The 16,565-nt window shown below is 45.7% G+C and overlaps 1 protein-coding gene and 1 long non-coding RNA gene across 2 annotated transcripts in view; one reads left to right on the top strand and one right to left on the bottom strand.

Annotated features, from left to right (window-relative positions):
- Positions 1-16,565, top strand: part of MOB3B (MOB kinase activator 3B) — a 181,230-nt gene that overhangs the window by 47,240 nt on the left and 117,425 nt on the right. The gene's annotated exons all lie outside the window — the stretch shown is intronic.
- On the bottom strand, positions 2,013-5,063 carry LOC311594026. The gene is made up of 2 exons (XR_014777909.1): positions 4,507-5,063; positions 2,013-2,181 (listed from the first exon to the last, which is right to left on the bottom strand). It is a non-coding gene; the product is annotated as an uncharacterized lncRNA (long non-coding RNA).

The following is a 16,565-nucleotide window of genomic DNA, read 5'->3' as shown; positions in this document are numbered from 1 at the left end:
GTCCTGAGACTTTGGCAAGGCTTTTGGACCGTCTTGGAGCAGAAGGCACCTGTTGGGGCAGTTCTCATCTTCCGGAGCAGCTTTGCTTTGGTGTCCTAGCCACACTAGGTCACGGCCCTGGGAAGCACAGCACTGACACAGATGCAGAGGACAATTCCAAAGCACAGCAGCTGTCCCTGGCAGCTGGGTTCCTTGAAAGTCACAAGTCTATAGGGCACATTCCTATGGCAGCCGCACAGTGGTTTTTTTCCTTTAGGGAGAGGAAACGGTGATTGCAGAGGCTCTCGTTATGGGCCGAATTATGCTCCCCACCTGACATTCACGTGTTTAAAATCCTAACCTATAGAGCTCCCGAATGTGACTGTTTGGGAATAGGAGTGAGGGCCACCAGGATAGAACGAGCCTCATCTCAGATGACAGCTGCCTTTGCAAGTGCGATGTTTGAAGATATAGATGCTCACAGGAACACCAGGTGATGACGACAGTGGACTGGGGCAATGAGCCCACACGCCAAGGGACGGTGGAGATGGCCAGCAAAGCACACGAGCAAGGAGAGGTCAGACGTTCCCTGGCGCCATCAGAGAGAGCACGGTCCTGCCAACTCACGGCTTTCGGATTTCCATAAACGAGACAGTGCATTTCCATTTTAAAAGCCAACTACTTTTTGGTGCACGGTTATAGCAGCCCCAGCAAACTAGCAGAGGCCTGGGGTGAGAGCAGATTTTGTGTGCTTTGGAAACATCAAAGAGCAGGGAAGAGGAAGCAGGCAAATAAAGGGAGAACCGCGGGGGGTGGGGGAAGCGCCAGGGATCAGGTCTATATACCAGGCTTCATGGATTAACATAAGGACTCTGGCTTTTATTCTGAGTGTAGGGGGAAGCCTTTCAGGGTTTGGAGAGGGCAGAGGCCTGATTTCATAAAGCAGCCTGATCAGGAAATAAATTGTAGAGGAAGAACAGATGCAGAGAAGCCCATCCAGTCTGTGGTATCAGTAAAGAAAGAGAGTCCTGATCTGCATGAGAGTGGTCCCTGTGTAGGTGGTATGAAGTGTGAGATGTGCTGTCAATTAAAAACCGGGTGGTGGTGGCGCACGCTGTTGATCCCAGCACTTGGGAGGCAGAGGCAGGTGGATCTTTGTGAGTTCAAGGCCAGCCTGGTCTACAAAGTGAGTCCAGGACAGCCAAGGCTACACAGGGAAACCCTGTTTCAAGAAACAAAAACAAAAGCAAAAAAAAAACCCCAAACAAACAAAAGGGGACTATATAGCAGGGCACGGTGGCACACGCCTGTAATCCCAGCACTGGGGGAGGCAGAAGCAGGTGGATCACTGTGAGTTTGAGGCGAGCCTGGTCTACAAAAGCAAGTCCGGGACAGCCAGGGCTACACAGAGAAACTCTATCTTAGAAAACAAAGCAAACAAACTAATAAAGCCAAACAAAACATACAAAAAAGTAGACTAAATAATTTTTGGACAGACTGAATAAGAAGCATGAAGGAGTAGAGTCAAAAAATAAATCTATGTGTGCGTCTCCATACACATATGTACACATACATACAAATATATGTTAGTATAAAACAACTAAAATTCTTTTTGAGCCTGGAACTAGGTAAAGAACTTGTCGGGATTGCACAGGAATGGACTGTTTTATAAGTAACACTTGTTTTACACACACACACACACACACACACACACACACACCAGTTTTCATCGGCTTCATTCAGTATCACTGCAGATATGCATTCCAGGGGCTAGCCAATGTTTCTTGAATGGTTGCACCTCTCTGGAAACCAGCTCCCTCTGGATGACTCCTGAGTTGTCTCCGTGTGTGTGTGTGTGTGTGTGTGTGTGTGTGTGTGTGTGTGTGTGTAGCCCCGTGTTGGGAACTGGGAGCTAGAGGCAGGAAGATCAAGAGTTCAAGGCTACCCTCCGCTATTATACAAGCAAGGTTGAGGTGACCCTCAGATCCGTGGGACTCTAAGTCTTAAGAGAAATATCTCATACATATCAGCTTTTTATTTATTTATTTATTTATTTATTTGAACAAAGCTTCATTCCAGACTTCCAGTTCATTTGATTGAATTTCTTCCCTCCTGCTACTTCCTCCTCTTAGACGAAGAGATCTGGAAAGAGCCTTTGGCAGATTTTGCACAATTATCTTGACTTCCTGGCTTCCGTTTTCTCTCCCTTCAAAAACAGAACAGAGAGAACAGGAAATAGCCGTGTATCTTATGACACAAAGGTATCACCCAGTACATGCCATTCCTGACGACCTGGTACCTAGTCTAGGTTATGGTGACCTGGGCTGTGCCATTTAAAAAAAACAAACAAACAAACATTGCCTTTACTTGTTTGCTAGCCTTGGGTTAGATTTATTCAGCCAGCCTTGAGGAGTGAGATTAAAAATTCAGGACCTGACAGGGAGTCAGGAGGGCCCCTGAGGACAAGGGAAACACTACTTGACTCATTTCTTCCAGATCCTCAGTGCTCATGAACTACAGAGAGTAGTCCATGGAGTGGAAAGTAGACATTTCTTTTCTCAAAAGTCACAAGACTAAGTTTTATACAAGGACCCTCTTCTGATTACTCTAAAATGATTGGTGGAAATACAAATTACTGTAAGAATTCCTTTATCTTCTTCCCACACATTTTGCGGTAGCCTTATAAAGCTAAATACATCCTAATCTTAGACTTAAGGGGGGGGGGGCTATCATTCTAAATATCTATGGATCTCAGTTTAGTCTACTATGGCTAAGTACCATAAGCCAGATGACATATAAACAACAGACATTTAATTCTCACAGTTCCAAAATGAAGGTGTCAGCATGTCTCCCTTCTTACGTAGGCCTTCTTGGGGGGAAATGGAGTTCTCTGGTGTCCCTTTTATATGGGAATTAGTCCCACGTATGCAGGTGAGGCAAATGATCACTTCCCAAAGGCCCCATCTCTAAATACTACCGCATGGAGGGTTAGGATTTTAGTATGTCAAATTCAAGAGGTATTATTGACACGTAGCCACTAGATTAACCGAGGGCTTAGTCTCCCTTAGAAGCCTCTCAAATGAATTGCAGGTAGGGTGGGGGTGGGGGTGGAGGAATTTAATGGCTTCTGATCAACTGAAGGGACTGTCTTCGCTGAGACTTTATTGAAGATCCCTCTGAAATGGCCTCTTTGCAGTTCGGCCATTGCAAGCCCGAGTGTCACGTGGCTCCTTTTGATAAGGCCGAGTTTAAGGACCCAGGTCTCATGTGTCTGTTTCATCTCTGCTGGTGACTTCTTAGAAAGCTACTCCCGCTGGCTATGTCAGCACGCACTTTTTATCCCAGTACTTAGGCAAAGGCAGGTGGATCTCTGAGTCCAAGGCTAGTCTATGTAGTCTAACATAGCAAGTTCCAGGCCAGCCTGTACTACATGGTGAAACCTTATGAAAGAGAGAGGAAGAAAGAAAGAAAGAAAGAAAAAAAGAAAGAAAGAAAGAAAGAAAGAAAGAAAGAAAGAAAGAAAGAAAGAAAGCCACTGCTTTCTGGGTGCCCTGAAAACTAGGACCTTGCTCCTTCCCTGTCTGTGCCTTTTAAGCTGTGTCCAGAGATCAAGGCTTTCTAAACCCTTCATGTCCCAGCATGACCTTATTCTTCCCCCGTTTGCCTCTCAGACTCCAAGGCAGGTTGTCCTCACTTTTCATAAGATGACTCTGCTAGATGAGAAAAACGTGCGCTTTATTCAAGCAGCAAGCCGAGTCATGTGGATTGCGTTCCCCGTGAAGAAACGAGAAGCCAAGCGCAGAAACCCTGCAAAGCTCAGATAAATCAGGGCTCTTTGGCTGTGCTGCCCTGATGTGTCAGCTTTTGTTTGTGTTTTATTATTTTTTTTTTTTCTAGAACCTGCTCTGGGATAGGGTATATTGGAAAAAATCACTTAGTCTCTGAACATCTGTAGCATCTGGGGCTAGCTGTCTGATTTAAAGCACAAATGTCGGCAAGGGGCTCGTATCTTGTTTGGTTCTTGAAAGGTCTGCATTTGTGATGGTCCAAAGTGGCTTTTAGACACCTTTTCTTTCTAGTGCAAGTCTGATAGTCTTTTTGGTTTTTTGTTTGTTTGTTTTTGTTTTTGTTTTTTCTTGTGGCATTCTGTAGTCTTCAACTCTTGCCTATATTGGCCATTGATTTTTTTTTTCTTATTGACTGAAATTGGTACAAAAATATCTTGGGCCATCAGAATTTTTATAGAAATCTGTCATCTTTTCAGAGAATTTTTTTTTAAAGAATAAAGTGCCACTTAAAGAGAACAGGAGGCCAGGTGTGATGGCACACCCCCCTAATGCCAGCGCAGCACACGGGAGGAAGGCAGATCACTGCTAAGCACCAGGCCAGGCTGAGCTACATAGCAAGCTCCAGGGCAGGACTACATTATGAACTCTGGAGAGAGAAAGGGAGAGGGGCTTAGGGAAGGAGAGAAAAAGAGAAAAGGAGCAAGGGGGAGGAGAGAGGAGAGGACGGGAGAGTAAGAACCACCATCCAACACTTGCCTTAGATCCTTGGGCACAGCTTGCTTTCCTAGGACTTCTTTCTCACCTCCTCTTTCGGAGAACACACAGAGAGGTACCCTAATGCAGGTGCCCTCGTCGACACAGTTTGATGACTGTAGGAGTTTAGATGGAAAAGAAGCCAATGCACATGGCTTCCCGGACTCTTGCTTGGATCCAAAATAAAGCCAGGCCCTGCTGCAGGGTTTGGCTGAGCCTGGTGCCTACAGCGCCTGTTGTTTTCCATGGCTCTGTGGAAGCAGCCGCTTCCCTTGGCACAGTTCCTGTAGCCTCTGGAGACTTGTGAGGACGTTTCACTCCTCCTGTAGCCTTTCTTGTTTTTCCAGAAAAGTGGTGGCACCCTGACTCGTCACTCCAAAGTAGTGTGGGAGAAACAAACAAAACATCCAAGGAGTAAAGAAGAAAACCAAGAAAGCGATCAATTCCCCCTAGACAATGAAAAAAACCTCACACCCACCTCTGTTTTGTGAGGCAACTGTTTCCATGCCAGTCAGAGCAGAAACTGTGAGGCTCTTTCCCTCTTTGATTTGGGTCCTATTTTTAACATTCTTTGGCAAGTCTACACATCGTGGTTACATAAGAAAATCAGAATTAAGACATTTCGTGTTTTAAAAGCGTGCTTTAACCCAGGATGAGTTTTGCTGGCACTGCCATGTGAGTGTCAATTCCTGATCTTAAATTATAATCACGACTGTCTAGTAAACACAAACTATCTGGCAGCCTCCTAGCCTGTGCTCCTGCTCCACTGGTAGGCTGCTTGACTGCGGCTGAAGGGAGGCACCAGGCAGTTAAGCCTAACAGGAAAACATTTCTCCTCCCAGTTGGGGAACGAAGTGGCTTGTCCTCTTCTGCAATCACTGAGGGATGCTGAGTGCCTATGGGCTGTCAGGCCAGCGGTGGACCTTCACTTAACCATCTTGACTGAGCAACGCTGAAATCCTGGAGTTAACGTATAATCGCCCCCAGAGTGTTATATGAGAAAGAGAAAAGGGAAGCCTTGCATAACACACTGAGATAAGTAACTTCATTATCTCTGTTTTGAAGAGGAGGAAGGCAAAGATTAATGATGTGATGTAATAATCTCAGAAGCCAGCGGCCGTGGGAATCAAATCCCAGCATGCTGTTCTCAGGCGCACAGTACAGCCTCCAGTCTGCAGGAATCAAGGACCAGCAGATGCAGAGTCCGGAAGAGCTGAGCTACCCCCTGTGTGGGTGGTGTAGCTTCACTTACCAGCTGTGGGGAGGCCATACTCTGTTCTCAACCTGGTTCCGATTAGCCCTCCCATTTCCAAGGCCTTTTTCCTGGAATTTCAGATCCTCAGATGACATTTTCTGTCCAGCCTGTTCTCCTGGGTATCTGAGTGTTGGCCCAGGCCTGGTGTATCTGGCTTCCTAACTCAGAGTTTGTACATACTAGAAAGATTCCAGTCAATATATTCAGAGAGGAGACAGGAGGACCTAAGACCTGAGATGCACTTTACACATGCTCCTCAGGTGATCTCTGTGTTTTTAGTGTTTCTGAGGGTCCAGCGAGGAGACCCAAGGGAATGTGTTTGCTAGTAGAAAACCGGTTCAGGGTGAGCCAGGATTGTGCATTTTCAGTTCAGCAGCAACATCTTCCACCAGAGTCCTGAAAGGCAGAGAGGAGAAGAGGGAAGGAGTAGAGGAGAAATGGGGAGGCAGGGCTTGGGGAAAAGTACAATTTAAGAGCCGTGTCAAAAGCCAGGTGTAGTGGTGCACACCTTGAATGCCAGCACTCAGAAGGCAGAGGCAGGTGATTTGATGCGAGTGTGAGGCCAGCCTGGTTTACAAAGCAAGTCCAGGACAGCCAAGGCTACCCAGAGAAATCCTGTCTCGAAAAAACAAAACAAAACAAAACAAAAAAGAATTGAGTCAAAGCAAGTATAATGGCAAATGCCTGTAATCCTAGCACTTAGGGAGGTACAGGTGGATTTCTGATCTCTGAGAGTTCAAGGCCAGCCTGGACTATAAATCAAATCCAGCACAGCCAGTGCTGGGTCCAGAGAGAAGGAAACAGATGCACTATCTAAGCCAGAGGTGGGGTGTGGCTGAAACTGCTTTTGTGCATAGGGTCTGATGGGGGCCAGGTGAGCTCTGATTATAGCTGGACTTTACATTGAGAAGTTAGGCATGAGGAAAGAGGGTGGCTCGGATGGCTTGGTGCAGTGCTCTGGGCAAAGGCCAGCCTAGAGCTGTTTCCTCACATTGCAGGGGAAGACAAGTTCTTTGTAGAAGGAAGAAACTGCTGGACTTTGAGGGGCCTGTGAGTTATCTGAATGACAAAGCCAAACCTTCTGGTTCTTTTTTTTTTTTTTTTTAGTCTGCTAATGACATAATTTTATTTATTTTTATTTTTTAAATGTTTTATTAATTTATTCATATTACATCTTAATTGTTATCCCATCCCTTGTATCCTCCCATTCTTCCCTCCCTCCCGCTTTCCCCCTATTCCCCTCCCCTATGACTGTGACTGAGGGGGACCTCCTCCCCCTGTATATGCTCATAGGGTATTAAGTCTCTTCTTGGTAGCCTGCTATCCTTCCTCTGAGTGCCACCAGGCCTCCCATTCCAGGGGATGTGGTCAAATATGGGGCACCAGAGTTTATGTGAAAGCCAGTCCCCACTCTCCACTCAACTGTGGAGAATGTCCTATCCATTGGGTAGATCTGGGTAGGGGTTTGAAGTTTATTGCACGTATTGTCCTTGGCTAGGGCCATAGTTTGAATAGGACCCCTGGGCCCAGATCCACCTGTCATAATGTTCTTCTTGTAGGTTTCTAGGACCCTCTGGATTCTTCTATTTCCCCATTTTCCCATACTTCTCTCACCTAAAGTCCCAATAGGAAGTCTTCCCTTCTGTCCTACTTTCCTGGTAAGTGAAGACTTTCATGGGACATGCCCCTTGGGCTAGTGTCTAGATGTAAGTGAGTATATACCATTTGACTCTTTCTGCTTCTGGGTGAACTCACTCATTATGATCATTTTTAGTTCAGTCCACATCTTTCGCCAGCATGTGGTGTCACTTGAATTTTTGATCTTAGCCATTCTGATGGGTGTAAGATGGAATCTCAGAGTCGTTTTGATGTTCATTTCTCTGATGACTAACGATGCTGAGCATTTCTTTAAGTGTTACCCAGCCATTTGTGGATCGGGAGAATTAACATAGTAAAAATGGCCATCTTACCAAAAGCAACTTACAGATTCAATGCAATTCCTATCAAAATACCTACAAAATATTTTGAAGACATTGAAAGACCAGTTCTCAACTTCATATGGAGAAACAAAAAACCCAGAATAGCAAAAACAATCCTATACAATAAAAGATCCTCTGGAGGAATCTCATACCCGATCTCAAGTTGTACTATAGAGCAACAGTAATTAAAACAGCATAGTACTGGCACAGCAACAGGCTGGTGGATCAATGAAATCAAATTGAAGACCCAGAAATTAATCCACACACATTTGGTCACTTGATTTTTGACAAAGAGGCCAAATCTATTCAATGGAAAAATGATAGCATCTTCAATAAATGGTGCTGGTCTAACTGTATGTCTACATGTAGAAAAATGCAATTAGACCCATATTTGTCACCATACCCAAGTGGATTAAAGACCTCAACATAAAACCAGAGACATTAAATCTGCTAGAAGAAAAAGTGGGGAAGAGCCTGGAACACATTGGCACAGGAGACAACTTCCTGAACAGAACACCAACAGCCCAGGCCTTAAGGTCAACAATTAACAAATGGAACTTCATGAGGCTGAGAAGCTTCTGTAAGGCAGGAGACACTGTCAAGAGAACAAAGCGACAGCCTACGGACTGGGAAAAGATCTTTACCAGCCCTGCATCTGACAAAGGTCTAATTTCCAAAATATATAAAGAACTCAAGAAATTATATACCACCAAACTAAATAACCCAGTTAAGAAATGCACCTCAGAACTAAACAGAGAATTCCCAGCAGAGGTACATCAAATGGCTGAGAAACACTTAAAGAAACTTTCTGGCTCTTGAAGGTCTGAGCTGGGAGGGGCTGGACTCTCTGTGCTTCCATTACCAAAAGGAGAGTTTCCATAAGTTTTTATATCATGGATGTCCTCTATAAGACTTCATTTGAGTCGGCAAGGGCACTATATGTTGCTTTAAAAGACTTAAAGACCACCATAGGTTAAATTTTTAAAAATCTATAAGTCAATCAATCAGTCAGCCAGCCAATCATGTGCCTCCCTTCTTAGTTCAGGAGACAACCCTCTGGCCATCTTGAGTGGTAGTTATTCCTTGTCCCCCCGCCCCCTTGGTTGTTTAAAAGGCACATACACATAGCAAGAACTTCACAGTAGAGGTTACAGCCGCAGCCCCAGCTCTGCATAACTGCCAGACTTTAATGTTCACTTCTCTGGGAATTAGGTGTTTGTTTTTATTTTAGACAAATTGAGAAGTTAGACTGAACCAAACAAGTTCTCAGGAATCCTTTGTGGTGCAAAAATATTACCAGTAACAATTTTACTGTCATGCTTGTGGGGGTGGGTGCCAAGATCAGAGCTGGAGGAAAACTAGTGTCAGGATTCTGCTTAGTGGCACAGGCATCACCGGGACAGGGGAGGAAAGTAACCGAAATGGTCGTGCTCCGTTTCCTTCTCATGTTAGGAGAAAAATACCCCATCCTTACGTGCTGGTTGTAACCTAAGGGGTAAGTGGTGGCAGTGTTTTTTTTTTTTTTGTGTGTGTGTGTGTGTGTGTGTGTGTGTGTGTGTGTGTTCGAGTGAATATGTGTGTAACACATGGGATTGGGTACACATGGACAGAGAGGGCTGAGGGGGGTCTACGCCTCTATCTTGCTCTCTCACCTCATTTCCTTGAGACAGGGTGGTCTTTATGAACCTGGTGAGGCTCTCTGTTGCTTGTTGTTGGCCTCTGAGCCCTAGTGATGAACTCTCTGGCCTCTAAGCCTCCCTCCCGGCCCCCAAAGATGGAGTTGCCAGTGTGTTTGGCCATATGTGACTTTTACATGGGTCTGGGGGATTCGAACTCAGGTCCACATGTTTGCACACGGAGCGTTCTTACCAACAGAGCCACCTCCACCCTTGTCCTATATTTTTCAAGCCTTTTTTGTTTTGTTTTGTTTTTCGAGACAGGGTTTCTCTGTGTAGCCTTGACTGTCTTGGACTCACTTTGTAGCTCAGGTTGGCCTCGAACTCACAGCGATCCGCCTGCCTCTGCCTCCCAAGTGCTGGCGTGAGCCACCACCACCCAGCATATTTTTCAAGTCTTAGAGCTGACATTTAGTCCAGAGGAATTGACTTCTTAACGAATGTTGCAATCTGAAAGCACGTCAACTGTTTACACTGACCTGGAAAACAGCATGTCCAGTAGTCCTGGAGATCTTTGCAAGAGGTCTCTGTTTTCTGAAAGCATCTCTTTTGTAGATTGTGAGTCATGATTACGGGACCATTGGTGGGAGAAAGAACTGTTTATCTGCCTGGTATTGGGTCAGCGATCATTTAGATAAATAGTTTAACCATGAGGGCTCCTGAGTTCTGTTTGTGCTGTCATTGTGTGAAGTACTTGTGCTGTCATCACCTGAGGAGTGATTGGCCACAGGAAGTGAAGAGCGCAGTGGAGTGTGAAGTCACCAGTGAGGGGGGCAGAGAGGTGCCTGCCAGACACACGCACCCTTCACCAGCCACCTAGCTCTTTCTTTCTCTGCCTTCTTCCTGCTTTTGACTGAAACAGAGAGCTTTGCGGAAACTGATGCACAGCAAAGGAGCAGCTTTACCTGGATGTCTGGAAGGTTTTCCCAGTCCGCAAGGAGACCACTTCCCTTCCTGTATCAGGTTGCTGGGTGGAGGCCACCTGAACGAGCCTGCGCCTGCGAGAGACCTGGAGTTGACTCACCAGTGAGATTGCTCTGTTCTCTGTATTCCCACCCACTGGGCAGCAGTGGGGATCAGTGCACTCTGTGACCAGGTCTTCTCTCATCAAAGAAAAGTCTTGAGAGAACTGAGCTTCCTCCTGTGTGGCAACAGGGCCTCCACAGAGGAGTGGCCTGCTGTGTAAAGTCATCCCTGAGCTTTGTCACAAGTCTCTGCGGAAAGTCTCTCCCAACACTGCTAACTGCGTTAGCATGCCAGTGTGCACGACTCCATGCTGAGTCTCTAGAAGGTCCCCAATAAACACTTGCTATTTCTTTCTACCTGGCTTGGAGGAAGCTGATAGGAAAAGCAGATGTTCAGTTGATTTAAACTACAACAAAAGCAGACCTTCGCGGCCTTATAAAATCTCACCTCTCACCACCACCACCAACAAAAAACTCAAATGCATCCACTTTCTTTTTCTTTCCTTTAGATAGGGTCTCACTATGTAGCCTAGGCTAACCTTGAAGTTCTCAATCATCCTGCCTCAGCCACCCTCAGTGGTTGGGTTACGGGTGTGCACCAACACACTTGGCCTCAACTTTATTTCTTATGGAAGTGTCGTAGTTAGCGTCAGTTTTCAACCTGACACCCCTGCAAAGAAGGAGCCTCCACTGAGGAGTCACCTCCATCAGATTGGTCTGGGGTGGAGGTGGGGGGCATTTCCTTCACTGCTAACTACTATGGGTGGCCCCAACCCTAGCCCATCGTCCTGGGTTGTGGACGGAAGGTAGCTGTGTGAGCCAAGGGAAGCAAGCGAGGGAGCAGCTTTCCTCCAATGTCTGCTGCGGTTCCCGCCTCAAGTTCCTCCCTTGGCTTCCTTGGATGAGCGACAGTAACCTGTAAAACCAAATAAACCCTTTCTTGGTCCTGTTGGCCATATTTATAAGAGCAACAGAGAATAAGAGTAGAGCAAGAAGTCAGTAGAAAAAAAAAAAGAAAGAAAGGAAAAAAAGAAGTCAGTAGAAAATACATCCCCATATCTACAGCTGACAGGCCTGAGAACTCAAATCCCAAACGTACCTGTATTTCTCCCTGCAGTGGAGAAAGTGGCAGCAGGAAATGCCACAGTTCACGAAGGTAGACACTTCTCAAGAGGAAGAAAAGTTAAGACCGAGTCAGCTGAGCATGGCTAGCTTATTGCTCTCATGGTTAGCAGCTACACAGTGTCTTCCTCCCTGGAGGCAACACTAGAACAGAGTCTGTCTATTGGTTGGCTTAGGTGAAAATTTTTTTTCTTAAAGCCCCAAGTGAGCCAAATGACACCACGCACTACGGTTCCCAGTTTTGCGCGTCTGAGGCTGAGATGCTGAAGTCTTAACAGGGAATAGGTCAAAAGATGGATGCCAGGAAGCCTGAAGCCTGGTAATGTGAGCAGTCTGGGTCAGTCTAATACTTGTCACTTGCCTGTCATGTCTTTACTCATATGACCTCCTTTGTCCCTGAAACACACAGGGACATACAATTGGTACCTCATGTAACCCGTTCACCTAGGAGAGTAACTAGCATAGATGCAGGCACACATCTCTGTGGCGCTGAAAACAGGCTTGCCTGCCCCCCAAGCCCACCCCAGCCTTTTTGTGGTTGCCACGGGGTGGGGTCGGCAGTTCCATACTGAGCTCAGTTTCCTTTCAGACTTGTTGTTTGCTTGTTATGGATGTGTTCAGGAGGCCAGAGCACCAGCGCATTAATTCTTTGTCTCCCCTTTCACTCAGGCTTATCTGCTACCTACCTGTTTGCATCTGAGAGACTGCAGTGCTTGCAGGTCGGTCTGTTCACTCCTCTTTCTGAGGCTGTGGCCTTCTTCCTCCAGCAGACCCCCTTTTCTGATAACAGGGAAACTTTGTAGACCGTGTAGGGAGTTGTTAGTGCTGGAATGGGAGAGTGGTGCGTGTTTAACCATTAGGCACAGTGCAGATAAGGCTAAAGCTCAGTGCGTGGAAAGGCTGAAGTCTGAAAAGTGTTTTGAAGGGTTGGTGGGAGGGCGCGAGAAGTGTCATTTGCCGTGCTATGCCCAAATCTGTGAAATAAACCACGTGCCCTGGATCTTATTATAGACAAAAAGTACTGAAATGTCCTCCCAATGACAACATGAATTTGTATTTTCACATTTAAGTGCATGTGTGTGTGCCTGTGTGAGCTTACATGTAGCCCAGCTACCCCAAAAAGCCAGAGTGTCAGATCTCCAGGCAATGGAGTCACACAGGTAGTTGTGAGCCACCTACTTTGGGTATTAGTTTCTAAACCAGGTCCTCTGCAAGAGCAGTGTGTGCCCTTAACTCCTGAGCCACATCTCCAGCCCCATTTATGTATATATATATATATATATATACACATGTATATATATGTATATATATATACATATATAATGCCAGAGAATACTGAGGTTATGTTTCTGAGGTTAATATTATTTTCTTTGACCTGATAATTAAAAGCCTACCCAAGTGAAGTGAGAAGGAAGCATTTGATTTCTTTCTTTCTTTTTTTATTTAAAATTTTTACTTTTTAAAAAAATTATGTATACAGTGCTCTATCTGCATGTACACCTGCAGGCCAGAAGAGGACATCAGATCACATTATAGATGACTGTGAGCCACCATGTCGGTGCTGGGAATTGAACCCTGCTCCTCTGGAAGAGCATCAGTGCTCTTAACCACTGAACCATCTCTCCAGGCCCTCGATTTCTTTCTTATCCTTCCCAGGTCCCTGTTGTCTCCCTGTTCCTCTCCCACCCTGTTCACAGAACACACCTGCATTGCACCAAAGCGTCTTCTGTGTATCACCCCCGGGTATTAAGTCTAAAGTTGCATCTCCCGTTGATACCACTCATTGTGACTGCCATAAACTGTTCATTTATTTAAGTTCCCACAGACAGTACCTCTTTAAAAAAAAAAAGTATTTATTTTTATGTTATGTGCATTGGTGCTCTGACTGCATGTATGTCTGTGTGAGGGTGTCAGATCCCCCTGGAACTGGAGTTCAGACAGTTGTGAGCTGCCATGCGGGTGCTGGAAATTGAACCCGGGTCCTCTGGAAGAGCAGTAGGTGTTTCTACCCTTTGAGCCATCTCTCCAGCTCCAGACAGTAGCTCTTAATGCTCATACTATGTTGAAGGAGAACCACCATTATCTTTAAAGGAGGCAAAAACAGAGGCTTTCAAGAGACACCTTGTCTAAAGAGGTAGCCAGCTGACTCAGGACTGCAGCTCGGTGTCCCAGGACATATGGAGCTCCACCTGTCTCTCCTCCCCTCTCTGATTCCAGCCCTCATGAGCTTCCTCTGGTCCTTTAGTTTTTGAAAACATTCATTGGTTTTGTTGAGCAAAGACAGGTGGCTTCTTGTTGTTGTTATTGTTGTTTGGTTTTTAAGACACTGTTTCAGTAGGTGGCCCTGGCTGGCCTGGGACTTTCTATGTAGAACAGGCTATACTCAAAGAGGTTTGTCTGTCTCTCTGACTCCCAACTCCTGGAATTAAAGGTGTGTCACCACACCTGGCTTGTGCAGCTAAGTCTGCATCTTATGTCTTTCAGTTTCCTTAGGTATAAAATAGGACTAGTGATAAGCCCTATGCATTGGATTGTGATGATTAAGGTAACCAGTCAGTCCTCAACCGATGCTGGCTGAGCCTGTACTACAGTTGTCTAGCTTGGTAGAAGAGAATTCTCAGCATCCTAAGATGGATCCCTGGGCCTGTTTGATTCCTTAAGAACCAGGCTTTGTATTAAAATGTGCATCATGATGTGAATCAAATGGTGTCAAGATAATAGTAACCACTTTTTAAGGGTACCTACTATGAGCTAAATCCACTACCTAGAGTGTTAATCCTTTTGGTATAGTGGCACATCACTGTCAACCTACAATGCGCTAGGCTGAGACTCCTGTGTTGAGATGCAGTGTCACGTGGACCACAGATTGGACACACCTGAACACAACTTCTCGAGGTGTCTGACTACCCTGCAGGAGCTGTGGCCCTGACTGCCCGGAAACCTTGCCTGGGAACACTCTCGGTTTTAACTTTCCCCTCCCCTCCAAGCTGAAAAGCGTGCTCTTTTGAAACTGAGACTGCATTTTCCAATTTCCAGCCCTTCAGCCCATTTTGGCTTCTCTACTTCCCTTCAAAGATCTCCTGCAGTGGTTCCAGATGTCACACGTCAGCTCCTCTCAAGCCAGGAGTAAAACTTTTCCAGCCTCTGAGACTCAAGTTCACTTAGAATGGCTGAGGGGATACACGCTTGTTGACAGTTTCAGGAACTGACTTCCTTAAGTTTAAACATTTTTGCTTTAAAGTCATGCTTTTCCGAGACATGCTTGTCTTTCCCTGTTTTAAAGACAAAGAGAGAAACTATAGTGGGCAGTGAGCTCCATCTCACATCTGTCGGAGGGTCTGCGTGGTCACACTGCCTGCTGTATACCCCTAATTTAAAATGTAAACATGCTTACATGTTTTTATCTATCTGAATTTTTAATTTAAGCCGTTATATTACCTTTATTTTCTACACCATACTCATCTACATCCTGCCTACCTTCCCTAACACAGATATTGAATTTTAAAAATGTGTTTTTATTTTTTAAAGATTTATTTATGTATTATGTATGTAGTGCTCTGCCTGCACGTACACCTGCAGGCCAGAAGAGGGCATCAGATCACATTATAGATGGTTGGAGCCACCATGTGGTTGCTGGGAATTGAACTCTGGAAGAGCAGTCAGTGCTCTTAACTGCTGAGCCATCTCTCCAGCCCTAAAAATGTGTTTTTATAAAGTTACAAAATGAGTATTTTCCCGAGAATTGAAAGATGTGGAAATAATGTAACAGGTTTTACCAACTTGGAACTTTTGTCTTTTCTCCTTTTCTTTAAAATGTCAATAAAATCATCAGGGCTAGAGAGATGGAGTCACAGTTAGGACCAGTAGCTGCTCTTCCAGAGGTCCCAAGTTCAATTCCCAGCACCCACAGCTTGGCTCCCAACCATCAAAGTTGATGCTATCTTCTGGTGTGCTCACATATATGTAAACAACTCCCATACACATTAATTAATTATTAAGTATGAACAAATGAATCTTATCTGTGCTGGGCATGGTGGTGTACACTTTTAATCCCAGCACTTGGGAGGAAGAGGCAGGTGGATTTCTGAGTTCAAAGTCAGCCAGAGCTACATAGTGAGACCCTGTCTCAAAAACAAGGTAGGCAGATCTCTGTGAGTTTGAGGCCAGCCTGGTCTACAGAGTGAGTTCCAGGACAGACAAGGCTACACAGAGAAACCCTGTCTCGGGGGGGGGGGGGGGAAGTGGGATAGGTTGGATCAAGCCTGAGGTTGGGCCTCATTGATAGAAATCCTGCTGGCCCCACCCTGGCATCTTCAAGGTCTTCGTTTAGGAAAACATTGTAGGTAAATTTCTGTCTTCCTTCTGTGGACTATGGTATGGGGTGTGTTCAACCTATTGTCCTTACATCTCATTCCTACTCTCTGTCAGCACTGGCTCCTCCTCAGAACAGGGCTGTTTCTGAGTCTGGGGAATGGTGAACCATCTGGATGCTTCTAAGCCACCTGATGGCTTCCTGTGTTTGCTACCCCATCGAGGTTGGCATGTGATGCTTTCATTTTTAGGTACTCAAACTTTTAGTGCTAGAGGGTCTCTCCCGGCGGCTAAAGAAATAAGCAGATGACGTGTCAAGGAGTATGACAGGCCAATGAAGAGCTATGGATGAGGGCAGAGAGGGTCACGGGTCAGGGGTGAACAAGGGCTGCACCTGCTCTTCCTGACTTCATCTGTGTTTAGCCACACAGGGTTTCTCTCACCTAATCCAACAGAGCGCAAGGGTGAAGCAGCTCTGAGTTGTTGAGAAGGTGTGTTGGGGGTGAGGTGGAGGTGGCAAAGCTACTCCTCAGAGGCAGGAATCTCCAGTTTGCTGGTGGTGTGTGAAAGTACGGAGTACAGGGATGCATAACGGTCGGTAGACAGGAAACTGTGAGTACATCCTTTAGAGGCGCCTATGAACATCAGATGATGTCATAGCTCAGGGAGTAGGAGTAATAACTGTGCAAGTATAAGGACCCGGGTTTAAGTTCCTGGACCTCATTGTGGTGCCTTGA

Source organism: Acomys minous (assembly GCF_964271855.1).
Source record: "Acomys minous genome assembly, chromosome: 1".
Lineage (NCBI taxonomy): Eukaryota > Metazoa > Chordata > Mammalia > Rodentia > Muridae > Acomys > Acomys minous.
Note: the sequence above shows the minus strand (reverse complement) of the source record. Positions and strands in the feature narration are given on the sequence as shown.